The sequence below is a fragment of the Cnephaeus nilssonii genome (assembly GCF_951640355.1).
Source record: "Cnephaeus nilssonii genome assembly, chromosome: 5".
In the NCBI taxonomy this organism is placed as follows: Eukaryota; Metazoa; Chordata; class Mammalia; order Chiroptera; family Vespertilionidae; genus Cnephaeus; species Cnephaeus nilssonii.
In genome coordinates, this window is record NC_137076.1 from 107,885,370 (window position 1) to 107,892,566 (window position 7,197).

Sequence of the window (7,197 nt, forward strand, 5' to 3'; positions counted from 1 at the left end):
TCTATCACCAGAGTGGAGAGAGGTCCCCGCTCATGTCACTGGATTTTCTAAGTTAAAGTAATGTGGGAGGATGCCAGGCAGCGATGAGGATTGGTGAGGTCCCTGTCAGAGAGGCGGAGGAGAGGCCTCGGCTGGAGAGACCCTCAAGGACACGGTGGGGGGGCCGGGGAGCAGACGCCCAAGGAAGCGGAGGGTGCGTCCCAGCGCCAGGGCCTCGGCGGCCAATGGGGCTCCGTGTAGCTGGCATTAAGGGTGCTGGGGGCAGGGGCAGTGGTGAGGTGAGCTTCTAGGCACAGACGTGGAAGGAGAGGGTGCGGGGAGCCTTTGGGGAGGGCGGGGTTGATCACGGTGGGCCGGCCCTGCACTGACCTGACCAGGAGACTCAGGGAATCCCGGGGGCGGGGGTGTGTGTGGGGGGGATTCCAGCGCCGCAATGGAAGGCTCTGGTACTCTCACCACCTGCACTGCTCACTCCTCTGCGCTGCCCCGTGGCCATGCCCTGGCCCGGTGACCCGGGTCCGAGAGAACCCCGCGGTGTTAGCAGAGAGGCGATGGCCCTCGCCCTGACGCACACCTCTACCGCCCTGCAGGGGAGGTCAAGGCTCACTGAGCGGAAGGCGGGCCAGTGCTTTAGAAGGCAGCGGTCCTAACTCTCAGCTCACGGAGACGCTGACAGAATGGAGCAGAGAGCACACGTGGGCCTTCTGCTGGGTGTACCCATGTTCATAGTTCGTGGTTCTGTCCTTCCCTTCCTCCTCTCCCTCCTCTCCCTCTCCCCCTTGTCTCTCTGTCTGTCTCTCTCACTCTCCATCTCCCTCCCTCCCTGTCACTCTCTGGCTCTCTCCTCACTGAACCCTTCACAGCCCCACCCCGTCCTGCACCTGAAGAGCATTCTCCTACCTTCCCTGTCACGGAGCATCTCCTCGCACCCTCAGCCGCCTGCACGGAGGTGCTGCTGTCATGGTTTGCTGACAATAACCTGACACCCGTGTCACGCCTGTAAGGACGACATGACCCGTGATCTAATGTTTCCGTTGGTCCGCAGTGTGCTCTGCAGCTGTTTGTTTTCCACGGGCCCCACTCCGGCGGCCTGCCGTGGGTGGGTGTCCCGGCTCTGCAGACTCTGACTCGGACACAGCCCCCCATTCCTTTTTGCTGGTTTCTTTCTCGTGACATTACATGTTGGGGGGAGTCCAGGCCAGCTGTCCTTCGGATGCCCCGCTTTGTGGATCTGCCTGCTGCTGCCTCGTTGTGACCTTCAGGTTAAACACTCCGACCAGAAACCAGCGAGGTGCCTTCTCACACATTCCTGGGGCCACACAGTGCCACGCTGTCCCGCTGGCAATGCATGCGTGGCGGCTGGTCAGGGGGGCTGCGATCACCTTTCAGAAGGGCTGATGGGCCATGGCTCCCCCTGGTACTTGTGGGTTAGGCCCTCCGCCCTGGCTAAGGAAGGAGGACTGGCCTGGACGGATCCGCTGCGTGAAAGCGGAGGGCGAGTGTGGGGTCTGTCAGCCCGTAAGTACCTCTGTGCTCATTGGAAAAGACACCCCCACCCGGTGGTCCAATTGCCACCAGGCAGCCCTGGAAGAGGCCCTGCAGTGGCACCAAAGAGGAAAGGCTCCGTAGGAAACTGGGCTGGGCCTGACTGGGCTGGGCACGCTGGCTTCAGTCAACAAGACCCCGACACACCAGCTCATGTCACCACTGGAAGGCAGGCCATGTCGCTGGCTCCGGACACCCCGGAAACCGGGCTCAGGGGACAGCTCTCCTCCTCACTCCTGTCTCCCCAATCCTTCCTGTCTCTCCAATCCTTCCTGTCCCTCCCTCTCCCTCTCTCTCTCTCTCTCTCTCTCTCTCTCTCTCTCTCTCTCTCTCTCTCCCAAATATTTGATTTCAGAGAGGAAGGGAGAGAGAGAGAGAAACATCAAAGGTGAGAGAGAATCATTGATTGGCTGCCTCCTGCACACCCCAGACTGGGAATTGGGCCTGCAACCGGGGCCCGGGCATGTGCCCTGACCGGGAATAGAACCGTGACCTCCTGGTTCATAGGTCAGCGCTCAACCACTGAGCCACGCCGGCCGGGCTCCTTCCTGCCCACGCAGACCCCGGAAGAGGGGAGAGGGGGGCGTGGCAGGGCTGAGTGTCTGCATGGGAAGGAAGGGCTCCCCGACAGGCTGCACTTAGAAAAAGTCCAGGAAGCCTTCTGGTTGGCCCCGCCCTGGGTCCCCGTGGCCAAGGGGCGGTGTACTGGGAGCATGGGGAGAGCAGTCCCCCAAAGGCAGAGGAGGTGGGACCAGGCAGGCAAGCTCCCAGTGGGCGGGGCGGAACGGGGGCTTCCGCTGTCGGCCTGACTCCGCAGTGGTCCTCTCAGTCACTAAGCAACACGACTCCCTGATCACAGGCAGGGTCAGCATCCTGCCAGGAGCACCAGCCCGCTGCTCACTCCACTTGTGAAAAGGATGCTGTGCCTCAGACTTCTCTGCGGGGAGGAGGATGAAAAGGAAGCAGCTAATGGACTGCGTGGACTCCTGGCCTTGGATACGGAGGCTGGCGGAGCGGCTTCCGCAGCAGATGGGTCCCGGATCAAGCCATGGTCAATCCATGATGTTCTGAGCCCGGTTGGAAAGACGTACGCACGGGTCAGTCGCTGCAAGCAGGTGGCCCCACCTGAGAGCCGCAGGGGCTCGTGGGTGAAACTGGGACGGTTGGTTGGTTGGTTGGCAGGACAGTGGGACTTGTCGGTACAAGTGGCTGCTGGCCGGCCAGGACGTCAGCTCACAGATGTGGCCTTGGTCATAAGAGCCCCTGAGTGGGGCCTGGGGAACGATGACGCAGACGAGTCAGCTCTCAGCCTCCATCGGGGCCGCACTGCTGGCAACTGGGATAAAGGAAAAGCCTGTGGACTTAAATCAACCTACAGGGCAAGGGAGGAGTGAGGTGTGGGGGCCACACAGGTGCCGGGTCCTCTGAGGCCCAGGGTGGAGTCAGCCTGGGCACCGGGAACCGATGGCTCTCATTCCCACGTGTGACGTGCAGCAAGCAGCCGATACAGCCAGGAAAGAGCAGGTTTTCTGAGTCACGCCGTCCTGACCCCTACCCAGCTCTGCCACCAACTTAGCCCACGTGAACTTGGCTGGTGGCAGAACTTGCCTGAGCCTCAGTGTCCTCACCTGTAGAATGAGGATAATTATGCTTCATTCCAAAGGCAGTTGAGAATTAGAACTGGTAAGGAAAGTGCCTGGCACGTGGCAGGCAGGGAGTAAGTAGTGGCCAGTATTACCCACTACACCTGGAACCAAAGAATTTTCCAGCTGAGTTCATCAACACCATCACCACCGTCACCACCATCATCACAACCATCACCATCATTGTGGAGCGTGGCTACAGCGTGTGGACAGGTTCAAGCCTCAGACTAATGAGAGGACACGATCCTCTCGTGGCAAAGCCATGTGCAAGTCCCAGCACAATTATAGCCAAAGGCTATAGTTGTAAGCTTGACCTTAGGATCCGAACCTGTGGTCCCAGGTGACTAAGTGATATAGGCTGCTGATACAAGCAGGTGCATATAATTGAGTAGATTCAAAACCTGCGAGAACATTGTAAACATCGTGACCGCTCCCTTACTTTGCCTCGTGGAAACTGTCTATAAAATAAAGACTCAGCTTGCAGGCTGTGGCGCTGTCTCTCAATCAGAGAGCAGCATCCCACCTAGCCCCAGCTTTATTATCTTGTCTGTCTTCTTTAGTCCTTCACCGCGCCCCCTCAGGTACACCCCTGGCCTTACTGAGCGCAGCACGCAGCACACACCACCACCACCATCATCACCATCACCATCATCACCATCACCATCATCACCACCACCACCACCATCACCATCACCACCATCATCACCACCATCACCACCACCATCACCACCACCATCACCACCACCACCACCACCACCACCACCACCATCATCACCACCATCACCATCATCACCACCACCACCATCATCACCACCACCACCATCACCATCATCACCACCATCATCACCACCATCATCACCACCATCACCACCATCATCACCACCATCATACCATCATCACCACCATCATACCATCATCATGCCCAGGTCTCAGGGGCAGAACCTCCAGGTTGGTTTGGAGAGTCTTTGACTCAGGAAACAAGACCCCAGGCCTTCTTACCCATTTCCCCCAGAAAGCTCTGCCTGTATTTATTTTCCAACTAAGATTCCTTTTGAGAAAAGGTGTGGGATGGTGAAGTTCTCAGTCCCCTCACCTCCCACTCCATCCTCACTGCTTGTGGGTCATCTGACATAATCAATGAGAGTTCTGCATAAGAGTAACACAAGTTCAAGTTCACTTACCTCTAGGTACACCTCCCAAAGGCTCTGGAGCATCTGCCACATGGCTGAGAGCATAAGCTCTGGAGCCAGACTGACTGGGTCAAAATCCCAGCTCTGCCTGCATGAGCTGTTACCTTAATCAGTTACCTAACAGCTCTGTGCCTCAGGCTCCTCCCCTGTGAAATAGGATTGATCATAATAAAAATACTTGACTTATAGGCGGTCAATGTATTAAATGGATTAATACAGGCAATGTATTAAATGAATTGACACATGCAAACTGCAAAGAACAGTGCCTCGCAATGTTAACTGCTGCTGTCATCACCACCATCACCATCATCATCATCATCATCACCACCACCATCACCATCATCATCATCATCACACCATCACCATCATCACTATCTTCCTCATGACCTTCATTATCATTACCATCATCACCACCAACATCCACCATCATTATTAATCTTTTTCCTCATTGTCTTCATTATTATTATCATCATGAAAGCCACCCACATCATCATCACCACCATCATCACCATCTTCCTCATGACCTTCATTATCATTATCGTCATTATCACCATCACATCACCATCACCAACATCACCGTCATGAGTAATGTTTTTCATCATCATCTTCTTCATTATCATTTTCACCATCACAATACCACCATCATCACCACCATCATTATCTTTTTCCTCATCATCTTCATCATTATTATCATCATGAGAGCCACCCCCAACATCATCATCACCATCTTCCTCATGATCTTCATTATCATTTCCATCATCATCACCATCTCCTCCCCATCAGCATCACTACACCCACAGAATTCTGTGGTGAGTTCCTTTGCCCTACGGGGTAGAACTAACAGCAACAGTCTCCCTGGCTTGATTATGCAGGGAGCCAGAAGGTGGGGACGGGAGCCCTGGATTGGGGGGTGGAATGAAAAGGGGAGCCGGAGGGTGACCTGGGAAAGAGGGGCTCCTCTCCAGCCTCTATCTGAGGCTGATCTGCAAAGACTGAAAGGCGACCCAGGCAGGAAAGGGCGCTTTCTTGTGTCGCTCCATTCCCCGGGCTCCTTGCTGCTATTCATGCTCAGCTGCTAATTGACTGCGTGCCTTTCCAGGTCTTGATCGATACTTTCACCTTTCTAGGCGTCCGGTGGTGGCACAACAGTGGGGTAACTAAGGGTTCCGCTGCTACAAAACGTTTGAAAAACACCTGCTTAGACTTTCAAGACCTCAAATAATGCTATTCACTAAAGAGCACCAGCTAAGAGAGGCCCCGGAGCGGCAGGCCTGGGAGGGCTGCGTGAGAGGCCGGTCAAGGGGGAGCCTGCAGTCTGCCGAGTGGACCATCTGGCCGCTCAAGTGCTAATGGGCCTGTTTCCTCCCAGAGGCTGACCGGCAGGGAGGATAACAGCCATCACGCCGCCACCGCTTCCTGAGATGCCCATCAGCTCAAGTGGGAGATGGCTGTTTTCCTCCAGAAGGTCTGCTCGCGATGCTCTCTCGGGCCCAGTGGCAATATTTGCGAACCCCAAATGCCTAGGACCAGCTGGCTGCAAAGCCACTTCCCGTTCCTGGTGCCCCGCCGTTCAGCGCCGCGCCGATTCCCTGTTTAGATTTGCAGCGTGAGCTCATCTCCGGGATGGCCCGAGAGCCCCGAGCAGCTGGCTCTCCCCGACGAGCGCCTTCTGCCGCCTCCCTCCTCCCTGCTCCTCCAAGAGGCTGCGTCCGAGAGCAACGCGAGCTTGGCTTCTCAGCAGCAGGACGTGTCATCCAAACGCATGCACCTCGCAGGGGAGCGCGTGCAGATACGAAATTCCCAGGAGGCACAGCCAGCTGCTCGTCAGCACCAGTGACTGGGAGAGTGGAGATCACGTTTCAGAAGGGCCTTGGGGAAGCGGGGAGTTGTCACTGCCTGGCCTTCGAGAGGGGGCAGAGCTGCTGCTGCACCCTAGCTGTGAGGATCGGCGCCCACAGACAACATGATGGAGGGAACGGCACCCACATGTTATGTGATATAAGGAACGGCGCCCACAGACAACGTGGTGAGGGTCCGTGGAGCTCAACACAGACCTGGAGTTCCTGGCGAGGGAGAGAAGGCAGAGAGAGCCCCATGAGACTGAATGGTCACATGGCCCTGCTTCCATTCTTATTATGATTAAAAAAAATAAGCCAACACACCACCCACCCACCCACTCACCCACCCACCGCCACCGCCACGTGCTAGGGATCTTGAGTTCACACACAAAAGAGCTGACATTTGCAAATCCACTTTGGTAAAATGGAGAGTGCTCTTGGAGCCAGGTGGTTGTCATCATGTCCTAGAAATGGCGGCTCAGAGCCCTGGCCCTCTCTGTAGGCCTGGCCCAGCTCAGAGCCATGACCCTCTCTGTAGGCCTGGCCCGGCTCAGAGCTGTAGCCCTCTCTGTAGGCCTGGCCCTCTCTGTAGGCCTGGCCCAGCTCAGAGCCATGACCCTCTCTGTAGGCCTGGCCCTCTCTGTAGGCCTGGCCCAGCTCAGAGCCGTGGCCCTCTCTGTAGGCCTGGCCCTCTCTGTAGGCCTGGCCCGGCTCAGAGCCCTGGCCCTCTCTGTAGGCCTGGCCCGGCAGGGTGAGGGCTGGGCCGAGGGGCTGCAGAATCAAGCCACACCCCAGAGGCCTTCCTTGCAAATGCCAGAGGCCTTAAGGGGTGGCTTTGGCTGTGGCCATGTTCAAAGCATTCAAAAGTCAGGAGGCAGGAAACACAAGGGCATTTTTGTTTGCCCTCCCGCTATGGCGACTGAGCGGCACGTCCCTAACCTCATTCCTGAGGCACCATGCCCCTGGAGGAGGCTCACCGTG